The sequence below is a fragment of the Triturus cristatus genome, chromosome 7 (assembly GCF_964204655.1).
Source record: "Triturus cristatus chromosome 7, aTriCri1.1, whole genome shotgun sequence".
Lineage (NCBI taxonomy): Eukaryota > Metazoa > Chordata > Amphibia > Caudata > Salamandridae > Triturus > Triturus cristatus.
This window is the reverse complement of record NC_140590.1, coordinates 783,689,416-783,703,314: the sequence shown is the minus strand read 5'-3', so window position 1 is coordinate 783,703,314 and position 13,899 is coordinate 783,689,416. Positions and strand designations below refer to the sequence as shown.

Genomic DNA, 13,899 nt, shown 5'->3' with positions numbered 1-13,899 from the left:
TTTCTCTTTTATAGATTTGTACATGAGCAATCTTTAATGTGTGCAGCAAAGAGAGAGGGGATGTGGCCTAGTTGCCATAGCTGCTGACTTTGGAACTGGGGAACCAGGTTCAAGTCTCAACATACTGTGATTCTGGGCAAATCACTTAATTTCCCCGTGTCTACCAAGAATGAAGGTGTAACGTAATTGGTGCTCATGTAGAGTGCACCAATACCTTCAGGTTGAGTTCACGCTGTATAAAAACTGCAAAAAAGGAGCATTTCTATGTGGGTGAACATTTACGGTTGTTGTGGAGTTGAAAAATAGCAGTTAATTTCTGGAACCGGTCATTCAGAAATTTTCAAATTAGTTCTGATTGTCAGTGCATACAGGCAGGCTGAAACCCATTATTAGTAATTAAAAAAAAGGATTTTTAAGAAACCTCCATGACAAGTGCCGACACCATAGTATGAAAAACACCAAACCACAGTGAGGAGCTATCAAGTAAAGGAATTAAGAGGTCTTGCTCTGTCCAGTTTGCACCATCATTTTGTGAGTGGTGGGGATGGGGTAACTTTCAATGGACTTCACTAGCATTACCCAAGTTGCAGGCCCTTGGGGGAGAGGGTGGGTACTTGGAATAAGACTCTAATTGGTTCAGGGGTTAATGGCTGGCTAAGGGGGAGGAAACAGTAGGGGATCATCAGAGAGATACAGATTCTCCAACAAGTTTAGAATTTGGGGGAGTGCAAATCCTGGAAGACATACCAAGGAAATGGTTCACTGTTTGTCTGACTTCTCTGTGATATATTGTCCATGGGCGCACCAATGCCAGCCCCACCATAGGGGGCTGTAAGTGTACGGCACGGTTTGACAAAGGGGCACACAACTGAAAAATAAAAGACTCCAATACAGTGTTAATTTTGTGGTCCCTTCAAATATGCACAAGCGGGCCACCCAGACACATATGAAGCTTGGCTAGGCGACATAGTAGAGAACATCCCAGAATGCACCCATGCAAGTCACATGCCATCGCACACGCAACACAGTCACTCAGCCAGTGCATATCAACGCAACACAGTCACTCAGCCAGTGCATATCTATTGTGGGTGCAGCAGGTGCTGTGGCACCGGGGCCTGGGGAGCCCACTGCATACCGTTTATTTTAGAGTTTTATAGTGGAATCACAGGTTATAGGACCCATTCTTTGCAACCTTGCTATATCAGTGCAGCGAGTCACGGTTTTTCCACCAAATAGTGCTCCGATTGGTGGGATTTTTAGCTCATTCTTGTGTGGGACAAAAGTGTAACTACAAGCCCCAGAATGCAACACATGGTTGACTAAAACCTGGCGTGAAGATGTCACAACCTACTTGGCAGTCATGTGAATCCAGGTTAATGGTGCATTCACTGGTAATGCAAATGAGTACCTTGTTCAAGGAAGCTAACGGTAGGCATTAGGAGCAGTACAAGGGAGTTGGACACAGAAGATTTGAATCCGTTCACCTTACAATTTTGCATTGTAGTTCAAAAATGTGACTTTTGTTCTGCCACTTTGACACCTTCTATGTATCCACAAGAATGCATTGTATTATATTGTGAGGCGCACATGGCAACATTTAGAACAAGCATTGAAAATGCAATAGGTCTCGCCTTTGATTAAGTTAAAGTCATTTGCTTTGCTAATGGTATTGTATAGCAAAGCAAATGGCTTTAACTTGATAAAAGGCGAGACCTATTGCATTTTTAATGCTTGTTGGTGATGAGGAGGTGAGGGGATTCTTCGAAACAGGTACGGGTTACATTTTGGGTCACCATCTCTTAGCGCGGACGGGGACTTTGACATTTTGTTTTCAATTAGTCTGCATAGTGCTTTACAGTGTTATGATGCGGTACTGTTACTTACATCTCGCGCAACTTGCCAAAATATCTAAAGCGAGGAAAGAAAATCCATAAAAATGATGCATTCTGTGGATTCGGCGCCTATGTGAAGAATGGATCCGCTACGGACAAGTGGTTTCTGTTTATTTCTTTGACTTGCTTGAAGAACACTTCGCTGTATATGTCTGGGGGCCGCATGTAAACAGCGAGCCGCGCGCTGTGTATACAGTTTACAGCAATGTCTGAATAACTCTGTGCACTTGCTGGTTCGCCTCGGTTCTCCCAGACGAGCCTCTTCACTGCGGACCACGACTGGCCCACGCCACCAGGGCTTCCCCTGGTCACTGTGACCGACACCCCTTGGCAGCTCCACACTCTCAAAGCTTCCCGGCGTGGCCTTCACGCTTACCTGGGTCTGCTTTGCGACTGGCACATGGCTCAGTGCTGTGGGGTGTTTGTGGCTGAAGTGTTTGTGCTTTCACTGCGTGTCCACGAGTGTCGGGGAAAGACATTTGTTTTATTTTCAGCCTCTTGTATATTTTTACAACCCTGAATTAAACAGAGTCCCCAAGCAGGATGGGATCTCAAGGGCAGTTTCCAAGAGAACAATATTTGCCATAAATCATGACCCTGGGTCATGGCAAAGCTCCGAGATATATATGTGCCGAGGAAAAGTGAGCAGCGGCATCGAACAAATTAAATAAACGTACACTAGCCCTGGCCGCTGCTACGAGGCCGTGGGTGGAGCTGAAGTCTGACCACCCTAATCAGTGGTGGGTTAGTACTTACACCTCTCTAAGTCACCTGTGCAGGCCTGTGCACTGAGCAGGATTGGCGGTGTAGTTCTTAACAGACTTTAAATAAGAAAAGAAACGTAACTATGTCCACTAGGAAAAAGAAACTCCACCTCCAATGGAACCACTGCGAACTGAGATTCTATCCTATAGCCCCTGTAAACTCTCGTCTCTCCCGGGAGTATATTAAGATGAGAGTCCTAAACAAATATCACTAACAGTTACATACGTAAACCTGAACTTACATACAGTCCAGCGTGCGCTTCTCCAAAGAAGGGAAAGGGCACCGAGATGGCAAGCAAACCGGAGCTGCCATCATCCTGTTTTAGGTCACCGCGTCGCCTCTGTTTAGCCCGAAAGGGTAGAAGTCCTCGAGGGTCACCCAGACCCTCCATGCTGCACAGCTCAGCATGGAGATTATCACTGGGTTAAAGGGTCTATCTATTTTAGCCATTTCCTAACTTAACTGCGAGTGATGGTATTCCACTCTTTCACAAGATAGCTCCTTTTAGTACAAGTACCTACACTGGCAATGTGTTTTAGGACCAAAACAATATCTTTTTCCCCCCAATTTCGTTTTTCTCTCACTATTGATTAGGTTTAGGCAACTCCCACAACAATAATTTATAAAAATCATGGCAAAACAAGTACCGCAAACCCAAAAGACTAACAACCAATGCCTGACCAATCTCCTTTGCCAATGCTTGTGCAACAAGTTAATTTTTAACTTGTATTTAACTCATCGATAGTATGTTTCAAATGCCCATTTGCTTTCTTGTACAAATACCCCTCACCCCAAAAAAAGGACTCAAAATAGACGTAGATTACTGCCACGTCCTCTTCTTCATTCTCTTACTGACATACATAAGGATACACCTTCCCAACAGACTCAGTTGTTTTTACTGAACAGTCCTCTATCTCTTAGAGTGGTTCCCCTTTGCTGTCCTATAATACCCGGGACCAACTGAATCGCATTTAGTTATTCGCTCGAGCCAACCAGGTAGCACAAGTTGTCTGATTGCAAAATAATTTTAGTGTGCTTACCAAGAACTTACAGGGCTTACAGCCCGCCCATAGCTTATCATTGGTTGGCTTTATTGTCACTCTCAATTGTGTACTTCTTATTCAATGGCTTTCATTGTTCCAGGTTGACAGTAATGTGTTTGTCCATTCCCTGGAGCATAGCCTCTTTACAATCTATATAATTGGCTTGATTTTATCCTTCCATTGCTCAATTTTAGGGAACTAAACCTAAGCACTCTAAGAAAGTGCATGTGTTTTCCAGCTACCTCCCTTGTGTGCTTTTACCTCTGACGAATACATGCCACTGCACACTGTGCTGCTGTCTTCATGAGTTTCAAATTCTCTCATGTGCTTCTTTCTACACTATCAAATGTACTACCTCAGCTGTGCTTCGTGTTGCTTTCTCACCTGTTTGCTTTTCCCCCGCCCGCTGTGTTGCTGTGTCTCATGTGCTGCTTTTCTCCTATCCCGCCCACTTACTATTGTTTCCCCAACTTTTCCTACATCGCCACAACACCCACTATCTCTAAAAAAAAATAATAATAATTGTATTTATTTATTTATTTGGGAAGGATCTTGCAGAACACTGCTGATGGCACCTCCGTCTTAAAAAGTGCTTTTGTGCTACTTCTTCATTTTTTAGGTCTTGTCTAAGCAGCACATGCGCTGTCTCTTCAAAACACGCTGTATCTACGCTGGGGGCTTACAGCCCAACCATTGCTTTTAACCCCTTCCCCGCTCATGACGGAACCACTCCGTCATGAGCACAGCGCAACCGTGGCTCTGTCATGCTGCGGCCGTTGGCGGCCGCTCCGCCCACGCGGCGCTAATTCCCCGCCTGTGTGGGCGATTAGTGCAGTGGGCGGAGACGTGACGGAACCACTCCGTCATGAGCACAGCTCAACCGTGACTCGTGACGGAGTGGTCCCGTCACGAGCACAGCGGACCCGCAACTGCCCCCAAACCCCCCCAGCGCCGTGGCGGAATTCCTGCCGCGGCGAAGGGGTTAATCTGTTGCTTTGTGTGTCCTTTGCAAAGGCCTGCTTCTCTGTGATCAATGTTGGTTATATTTCCCTCCTTTGTGTATGTCGACCCCTCCCATGGATCATGCCTCTATTACTTGTAGGCTTTCCTTTTTGTGCACATAGGTTAATTGAAGCACACTAATATGTTATTTTGCTTCTGTCCGTGTTTTTGAAATGTTGAGTTTTCTTCCTGTATACGTTCACCCGTACTGATTGCCGGAGTGCTAATAAGGGTACAGATTGTCATTTGTCATTTTCAATCCGTTCCGTATGTAGTTTGTAAACACCATTTTGTTAGCGTTCTGCATTGTTTTATTTACATTTTCAGATAGCTATGCTTCTGCATTTTTTTTACGGTCGAGCCTGGGCAGCGAATGTGCTGCTCTGCGAGGCATGCTGTCTTAAGTATACAGACTTTTGACACGCCCATCGCTTTTGGTTGGTTGGTTGGCTGGCCTTTCATAATTCCTTTACTTTGGTTGGCCAATAGTGTCCATCTGTCCCGCCTTTGGGTGCTTGGTTCCCTCCCAGCACACATCACCAATTGATTCTTTTGGTTGGCCAGTTCAGGCCATCTGTTACCTCCTCGCTCGCACCCATCCCTCCTTCCCTCCTGTCATTGTTGCCGTCACTTAATCTCCCCAGTGCCGTTCCCACACCACCACCTCCCACAGTCACTGCTTTAGTGACTTCTTAGTACATGGCGTAAAACTTACATGGGCACAACACATAATTTTTTTTAAGCATCACGGAATGCCACAGTTCATCTTAAACAATGATGGAAGTGCGCCTTTCTTCGGCGCGGCTCACAAAACTGTACTTTTTGGAAATTGGCTGCAACTAGGAAAGTAATCAGGGCAGCGAGGGTATTGGGGCTGTTGAGAACCTCTCAGGAGCGATATGTAACAAAGACATTGTACCAAACTTGAATGTTTCTCCGAACCCAGGAATTACCGGGGCAAAAAGAAAAAAGGAAATTGACCAAACCGATGAGCTCCAAGAAGAAACAACCACCACGTTTAAAACAACAATGTACTGCCTGAGTTCTTGGATTCAAGGCACAGTGTATCTAGTGGACATAATAACTACTAACGCCAACGTCACTGTCGATTTAACATCATCTGAAATACTAAATCACTCTAGCCACACTCAGACTGAGCCTATGACAGGTTCCTCAACTTGCTTTAACCTTGGCGATACCTCAGTCGATACTATTGTCGACACTGTGTATGAGCGTATTAGAGCTCTTGTTGATAAGAATTTTACCGCTCTTTGGAAACGCTTAGATCGTTTGGAGTCATTAACAAACAAACTAAGCTCACATACTAACACCTCAAAACTGACCCCACAACAAGGGGAGATTCCCAAATCACAGCCCCTCACGCAAGGAGCTCTAACAAGCAACAGTTAAACCCGAATTCTATATACCCTTCCTTTACTAGTACTCCCAGTGTTTGTAATACTTGTTGTAAAGTTAAGGAATGTTTTATATCTAAATCCATCCCCGCACAGAATAAATTACTGACGACAGGTGTCACTGACAGCCCACACCCATCAATTCACCCAGTCACCTATGTTGCCACCACAAATCTTAAAAATAACGCCACTCCAGTTAGTAATAACCAGAGCGTGACACCCCCTATTGAGAATCATGTCAATGAGTCCGTCAAGGCCAGTAAAGAAGTTCCTAGCCTACCTCCGGCAGCTTGTCCCTATGTCTTAGTCCTATTAGGTGTTCCCCCTTAAGGAAAAATCAGACTGAGTCTTGAGACCAACTGCGAAATAAAAGTGCAGTTTGGCTAATAAAACACAAAGGTCTTAGGATGGCAAATATCAGTGACATCATAAGGGTGCGCAGGGTAGGGTGGGTTGGATCCTCATCTAAGAATATTGAGGGAGATTGCGTTGTCATTAATTTTCGCCGGCCATCACTGTTGAGATCAGTATTAATGACACAGGAACTTAACAGCACCATTCCTACTCTTATTTGGTCATTACCACTGGGCTTTTTTTATGAACCGACCCCGGGGCCAAATACATTTGCCATCTCCCCGCTTATGGCGCATAATAGATTTTCCGCCTTGTCCGGCTTAGATAGCTTGGATTGACAACCGCTTATTCGAACACCATCCAAGCTCATTCCCTTGAGACCCATGCCCAATTCCACAGAACATGATACTTCAGAACCACATGACTTAAACTTGCATGTGTTAAGCTTGAACATTGCCGGTTTAGCTTTGAAAATAAGTTCTGAAGAGTGGGTGAATATAGTAAAAAAATATGATATCCTCATGTTTCAAGAAACATGGGCAACAAGGCATTTGCCCCTAAAGGGGTTTGCATGTTTTAATATTATTGTACCCACCCCTAAACAAGGTCGTCCCTCTGGCGGACTTTCTATTTGGGTGAATATTTCTTCAGGTGGTAGCGCCAAAACCCTTGCCACAATTAATGACAACTATCAAGCCATGATTTATACACGAGGGGCCTCAATTTGCTTCATCAACTTTTATAATAATGATTTTCTGACTGCACCAAATATGAATTTATTAATTTGTTTAATTTTGTCTCGGTTTTACAAAATCAAATGGCGTTTTATAATTTAGCTGGAATTTGCCTGGGTGGTGATTTTAACGCCAGGATGTTGAGGGCAAATGAGTCAGTTACTGTTCCTACTTCAGATGTATACACATGTAAAAGAGGGAAAGAACTGCTGAATCATCTGTCCAATCACAATTTATTGAATGTGATGGACATTGCTGATGCACATTACAATGACAGCTGTCCTATTCCAACATATAGAGGTCGTGGCTGCGCCTCGACAATAGATTATGTTTTAATCTCTGCTTCGTTAGAAGATTTTTATTAAAAGCCGAGGTTATATCCACTGTGCATGGCGACCATAATCCAATTTCGATTATAATTAGGTTTGCCCCTAAACCTGTTTTCGCTAAAGAGCCGGGAGCTAGTAATCTAATGCCCTCGACTGATAATTTGAGAGTAATCTGGAAGGGCATTGATAATGGCAAACTGTTTTCAAGAATGATAACAGCATATTCATCACCAATTGAGATTTGTTTGTCGTCTAACGACCCTAACCCAGAGGCAATTAATGCTTTTGGCCATCTATGTGCTGGCGTCAAACGATTGATCTCGAGGCCTGCACTTAATTATAACCAGAACCCTAGATGGTTTAATAATGCTTGTTTACATGTGAGGCACTCATTGTGCACGCAGGTGATTCGGACCAGTCTTCCTGAGTCCATTGCTATGACGCTATCCTGCACTGTAATATTGAGGTTTGCGATATGTGTATTGTGGAAGATTACTGATTGGTATTTCTTTATTGTGATGCCGTGGTCTCTTGATTTTTTCTCAATAAAAACAATTTATAAAAAAATAATGCTTGTTCACGAGCAAATAGAGAGCTCCGTGCAGCACTCGTAGCACTACCTATGTATGCAACTCTTGTCGGATCCCTGAGACTACATTATAAACAAGTGGTGAGACAGCGTAAAGATGAGATCTTAAAAGAAGGCTGGGACAAGCTCGCTTGTGCCGCCAGTATCAACAATGGAAACGTTTTTTGGGCAGCTGTCAAAGACATGCGATCTATGGGCCTTACACTTACCCCTTTAAGCTGTAACACACCTAGTGAAGCCTGGGAAGCTCACTTTTCCAAAATTTATACAGCCTCTCTCCAGAGTGAGGATCCCTTTGACTTCCACGATGCTTCACGAATCCAGATATCGGTATCAGAAGTCGAGGATGCAATCAACCAAAGCTTAGGTAACAAGGCCCCCGGTCCTGACGGGCTTCCCATTGACCTCATCAAGTACAAACCGGAGTTCTGGGCGCCCCTTTTACTTAATGTTTTTAATAACCTAACAAACATTTTTATACCTAGCACATGGTCAACCAGTATTATCGTCCCGATTTTTACAAAAGGGGACAGATCCAACCCAAGCTGCTACAGACCGATCTCCCTGACTGACAACACACTTACGATACTTGGGAGGATCCTGTTTAATAAAATCAGATAATGGGCTGAGGAGGAACACATTTTAAACAAGTGCCAGCTAGGTTTTAGAAGCAAATTGGGAACGTTTGAACAATGCATAAATCCCAACCTGATTGTTGGTAAATACACCATAGCTCGCCAATCTCCCATTTACTTGGCTTTTATGGACCTCTCCTCAGCCTTCGATTTTGTAAACAGGTCACGTCGATGGTCAGTCCTTTTAAAGTATGGGTTGGATGAGGTTTTAGTTCACTTTTTAGCTTATTTGCATAGGGACTTGAAAGCACGGGTGAGGATTAGTAAGGATGGGGAGGTTTCAGGAAACATAAATATTGGTAGAAGGGTCAGGCAGGGGTGCGTGCTGGCCCCACTCTTGTTTATTTTAAACATCAATGATTTACACAATGTTCTGTTGGAACTTACCAATGTTGTCCTGAAAATGTATGGTAATACACTCCCCGTCTTACTATACGCGGATGATGCGGTCCTAATGGGCCGCAACCTGAATGCACTACGCACTTTAGTCAGGGACTTTGTTGATTTTATGGCTGGCCTAGATCTTTGCACTAATTTTAAGAAATCGTTTATAAAAAGTTGTGGCCCCAAAAAGCATTTTTATTAACTCAATCACCTCAGGATCGAAACGCCTCCTATGCACTCGCACTTTTCCATACTTGGGACTAATATTCTCAGATAATGGTTCCTGGGCAGCCCATTTGGCGCACAGCAGGAGTAAATTCTTGAAGGCCATTAACTCAATTTTGTGTCTTCCGCAACCAAAAATAACTGAGGTAGTGCTATCTATAATTAAAACCTACAAAATACAGTGCATACCTACGGCAACATATGGTGCCGAAGTTTGGGGTGTCACAAAATTTAGCAGCAATCAGGGAGAAGAAAATAGATTCTGTTTCTTCAAATTGTATTTGTCATAAGTAATTACAACTGTTTTATATTGAAGACTATATCAGGTCTTGCTCGGCTATATTTTGGCTAAAGGTTTGGCAAAATCTGGCAGCGACACGGACTAGAGAAATTATAGCAGACTGCCTCAAATGTGATAAGGGAGGGGACATACCATGGCTTGCCGCTGTTAGAAACAGTCTGATCAGCGTGAATCTTGATCATATTTTCTTAAATCCAAGTAATATAGAGGGCATAACTAAGAAGACCCTCTAGGAGGCCCTATATGATCAATACAGCGACTTAAGACATGCAACGGAACTCCTGAAGTCGTCAGTTACAAGGCATATGTCCTTGGTGCCTGTTAATTGCCCCCCACCACATTTGCCATCTAGCTATCTCTTAAAGAACCTTAGTCGCTGGGAGAGAAGTTTGCTCTTCCGCCTTACGGCAGGCACATTAAAATATCTACTGTGCTTCACTATAGGCTTCAACATCAACCTTGAGAAAACGCCCTGTCCCTGTGGCAATCGGAGCAATCAATCAATGTTACATTTTGTATTCTTTTGTAATTTTTATCAAAAATATACTAAACAATTTTTGATTCCTTTTTCAAGGCAACTGCCACTGTTGACTACAGACTAGCCCATATGGAAATTCTTAATCTTAAAAGGGAAGATTTGATTTTTAGGTTAAGTCCTGTTTTAAAGGCGGCAGTTTGTTCACGCGCTTCAATGAGTACCTTATAAACATATTTGATCTCATTTTTATTACATCTAGCTGCTATATGTTGTGAATCATAAGCTTATATGTTTGGGAGGTGCATGTAGAAACTGTTGTCTTGTATATCATGCTTTTCATTATATAGTTTATATTTGACTGCACTTTAATACATATGCTGCTATTTGTTTGCTGCTATTTGTTTACATTTGATAGTCCCCCTATTAATTTAAGTTGCTATTTGTCAACTGCTTAACTGCACTTTATTACATTATTCTGTTACCTGTTATGGACAATTAAGCTATAAGTCTTGAAGAAGTGGATGCTTTACATATTAAGTTTCCTTTATAATATGTGTATTCATATTGCTGACCATGCCACATATTACAAGTCTTTGTTTATTTATTTATTTATTGTTTTTATTCTGTGTAATGTTTTTTAATGAAGGTATTTCTGCTGGTATTTTGATTTGTGCTTTTATGGATATTTTAAATCCGAATAAAGATTTATTGAATTGAATTGAATTTGATGCCATAACTAAAAAACATTATAACTTGCAACACCAATTGCTCTAACTTTCACCACTGCGAGACCGATTGCATTACAAATGCTTGTTTTTTGTAGGCACGGGGAGAGCCGACACAAAGACTTGAACCTGGTTCCCCAGTTCTAACGTCGGCAGCTCTGGATGTTATGCCACATTTTCTCTCCACAACAATCAGCGTTTGTTGGGGTTTCGTAATTGTTCCTAGTCCCTCATGGCAGCTGGAAGGTATCGTGACGCTCCTTTGTATTTTTGATTTAGTTACGGCATAATGTGACAGTGTGCCTGTGAAAGCTTTATTTCCGATCGATCAACATGTATGTGCAGCTGGCTTCACCACCACCCCCCCCCCCCACCCACCCCTCCTTGTTTCATCTCCCACCCTGCTGCTGTTTCACACACCCTCGTGTCTGTTTTTCCTCCTCCCCCATCCACTTATTTTAATTTACCAATCCAAGCAGCAAATGCATAGGGGCATCATGTGATCTTTTCCCCCAACTTGTTCCTTTATTCAGCTTTTCAAATGCCCGGACAACCAATTTGTCCTAGTATACAAACTATAGTGTCATCCTACATGTCTATAGGCCATGAAAGCAAGTCTGTTACGGTGTCTGTGTTTTTTTTTCTCCTATGTACCCCACTCTCCATATTTTGTTTTTTAGTTAGCCAAAATGCAGTATTCCACTCCTTTCATAAACCCGCTTGCTTGTGTGCCGTGAATTTTACATGCGTCCACAATTCGGGCTCTGCTCTAAAAACTGTTGGAACATGTTGCACCCATCTCGATACTTTCTAGCATTGCCTCGTCATGCTACTTTTAATAAACTGAGCCTCCCACATAATGAACACGATTATGACACATGGCGTTTTTTCCACAGATCACACATGACCGCTTCATTGGCACGTTCTTGTTAAAACTTGTTTGCCCTTGGGGCTTCTTTTACGTCCCACCCACCAACTTTTTGTGTTGTTGCCCCCCCCCCTTCTCCCCACCACTCTGTTCTTGCTTGCACATAAACCCACCCCATTTCCCAGTCTTTTTATTGTTTCTTTCCCTGCAGTGCAGACCAGTGGGATAACACTTCTACATCACAGTGTGCATGTGGTCTTAAACGTCCAAGGTTGGAATACAGAGTGCATAGAGACAGAATGCGGCTGTGTGTGAGGAGAACGATGCGCACAGACCCAATGCCAGTGCACACATCCAACGAGTTGTGCAGAGAAGCCGAGAAGAGGGCAGATAAGTCAACTGAAACAGACTTTACAATTAGGTTTTTACCATGTTGTGCCTTCACCACACATTTTTTAGCATGCATGTTTTTACCATGTGTATATTATTACAACGATGCCTTTACTACGCATTTAAGGTAAGTTGTCGGGTGTGGAGGGTCTCCCCCCACAAAATAGTTTTTATATATATAAACAATGCGTGGTAACGGCATGTGTTGTAAAAGCATATGCGTTGTAAATAAATGCGAGGTAAAATATGTGTGGTTAAGGCATGCGATGTATTTTCCCCTGCATTGTTCCGTCGTAGAACCAGAAAAGGAGAATGTTGCACACATGCCGTGAAGCTTGCATGCGTGCGTTAAATCATGTGTGCAGGAGTAAAGAGGTGTTTGATGGACAAATGGTGAACACATGTGTGCACAGTGCACACTGGCGGCCACTTGCGCAAGCAGCAAAAATGTGCATTTAAGGAACTGGCAGCAAAGGTGACAAGCAGAGAACGGTGCACTGTACAAGGGTCGGTGTGCATTGTAGAGGAAGCTACATTAGCACATTTCGTAGTCGAAAGAGGAAAGGGTGTGTCTGATTTGATCCACTTTAGAGAGCAATGGGAATAAATGGGGGATGAGATGTGTTACATTTCACCCCACTGACTGAAAGGTTTTTAACATGCTAAGTTACTTATAAAGCGCCTTCCTTCCTGGTAACTTCTGCACACTTCCTGGAATGGCAGAGAGACACAGTTGCATGCAAACATACGTGTACGTGTTGAAATAAAAACATTTGTTGAGTGGTATTTTAAGTTCTTTCTGAAGAGTTCACAAAAATTGTTCCTAAATGTCATCTGAGGTCTTCAAAGAACCACACCTTAACCATCTCACATTCTAAACTCCAGATAGAGAGGAAGACCCACCCCCCCCCCCCCCCCAACTCCCTTCCACAGTATACGCTTAATTTCAGATCTCTGCACATTCCATAGACTCCTTAAAACAAGGTTATTCTCTTCTTAGGGATGGATCCACAAATACTCCATTCTTATGCTGCAGTCCGTCACCAAGAGACTCTGTAGATAAGCTTAAGAGCACTCTATAAAAATGCTTAACTTAACATTAAATATTGATGTTTGAGTCCTGCATTTTGTAAGAAATGGGCTAATGTCCAATGCCTATGACCAGTGGGCGGATGTTGTTTAGGATGTGAAAACTAGGAAAGCCTCATACCAAACAACAGCATGTTAATCCCATAGACTGTGAATGCTAAACTGCTACTCCCACAGATTCTAAATACTGCCTTCTAGTTCCAAAACTTGTGAGCACTGGCCTGCTGTGGGATAGCCTGTAGTCTTGGACCGGTGGTCCCATAACTGTAAACATGGAGCCAGTGCCCTATAACGTTAAAACATTTGACTTCTGGTCACACAAGCTGTAAAGATTTGTCTGCTTGTCCCATAGCGTGTGATAGTTGAGATGGCATTGTGTATCCTGTTATCTTGGGCTGACAAACCCATACAAAGTAATTATTCAGCCGCTGCTCTATAACCTGTGTGCACTAGATTTGTGTCCCACAGTTTGTAGGCAATGGACTCATGTGCCATCACTTTTACAGTCTGGGTTGGTGTCCTCTACCCATAAGCATTTGTCTACTAGTCCCTTAATGTCTAAAGTACAGAACTAGAAGCCCCGGCATCTGCCTTGCTTCAGGCTGTGCATCTGATGAAACATTTTGTAGCCTAACCTTAAAATAAGCAATTGTTTTTCCCAAACTGTTCTTTTTTCCGAGT

General features: G+C 43.1%; 1 protein-coding gene and 1 long non-coding RNA gene across 4 annotated transcripts in view; one reads left to right on the top strand and one right to left on the bottom strand.

The window, feature by feature from the left end:
• Positions 1 to 13,899, bottom strand: part of EBF1 (EBF transcription factor 1) — an 802,303-nt gene that overhangs the window by 109,350 nt on the left and 679,054 nt on the right. The window lies entirely within an intron of this gene.
• The window catches only part of LOC146810559 (uncharacterized), a 32,500-nt gene that overhangs the window by 620 nt on the left and 17,981 nt on the right, over positions 1 to 13,899 (top strand). The window contains exon 2 of the long non-coding RNA XR_014966611.1: positions 10,970 to 11,117. This is a non-coding gene — a long non-coding RNA (uncharacterized LOC146810559). The remainder of the gene's footprint in view (positions 1 to 10,969; positions 11,118 to 13,899) is intronic.